Raw genomic sequence first — 1,106 nt, 5'->3', positions numbered from 1 at the left:
AACTACAGGTGCCAAGCCTGTAATTTTTCTTTGAATCTGGTGCACAAAACAATAGAATGAAAATAATACCTTCTTGTTTCATCTGACACATTACTAGACATAAAATAAAGGTCAAGGAATTTATTGACCTCTACATTGGCCTGACTGGAAAAAGGGAGGTCAAGGGGGAATATACTCCAGGTAAATGATATTCCTGTAAATAGATCAGCACAGGATTTATGAAAGATTCCCCTCAGAACCAATGTTTTGCTTCCACGTCTATGCCTCCTCCCCAGTTGCCTAGTAAATTAACATTCAACTTCTGCCCTTTTTTCTTTTGGCTCTTTATTTAGTTTTTCCTTCTCAGGTCTGGCAATATTGCTATGTCCTTTAACACCAACCCATCCCCCACTCCACTAATTTAGGGTAGAGGGGGGTGGAGGGAATACATTTTTTCAAAGAAACAAGTTTTTAAAGTTGGGTCCCAGAACTAAACATAAACAGTGGTCTATAGTGGTCCATTTTCCTCCCTATTCCCAAGTCAAACATTTCAGAAAACTAAGAGTTCTTTTCCAATCTCTCACCCCTATAAGTAAACCTTTAGCAAATTCCAGGGGTATAGTTTTTGCCTGTCATCCTTGTGCTGGGGCCATTGCTAATCTTCTCTGTATCACTGCAATTTTAGTATATGTGCTACTGAAGTGAGCACCTGACTATATAGTTTTTGAAGACACAGCTCTTGACTCATCCTCTCCTGCTCTCTGCTACTGGGGTCTCCACCCAGAGTGCTAACTCAGCTCCCACACAAGCTGACTTTTGTTCACAAGACAAAGACACCAAGTGGTGAGACCAGGAATATTACTGAGTTCAAAACGGTGAGAAAATTCAGAGTCATCTTTTCTTCGCCTTTGGAGACCACCTATCTGGAGAAGAGTAAGAATAGGGTGTCAGGTAGAGAATGAATGGAACTAGATACGCTGTGCTTCAGGCAGACAGTCACTGTCTTGTTAGAGGTAGGGAGATTTCTTTAAAAAAAGGGGGGGGAGGCTCGGCGCCTATAGCTCAACCTGCTAAGGCGCCAGCCACATACACCTAAGGTGGCGGGTTCGAATCCCCAGCCCGGACCC

The 1,106-nt window shown here is 42.9% G+C and overlaps 1 non-coding gene across 1 annotated transcript; it reads right to left on the bottom strand.

Moving 5' to 3' along the window:
• Nucleotides 1-580: 580 nt before the first annotated feature.
• LOC111727408 lies at nt 581-688 on the bottom strand. The gene has a single exon (XR_002774966.1). It is a non-coding gene; the product is annotated as a U6 spliceosomal RNA (small nuclear RNA).
• Between the last annotated feature and the right edge of the window lie 418 nt (nt 689-1,106).

Source organism: Otolemur garnettii, unplaced genomic scaffold (assembly GCF_000181295.1).
Source record: "Otolemur garnettii isolate 467f Iridium unplaced genomic scaffold, OtoGar3 scaffold00104, whole genome shotgun sequence".
In the NCBI taxonomy this organism is placed as follows: Eukaryota; Metazoa; Chordata; class Mammalia; order Primates; family Galagidae; genus Otolemur; species Otolemur garnettii.
Note: the sequence above shows the minus strand (reverse complement) of the source record. Positions and strands in the feature narration are given on the sequence as shown.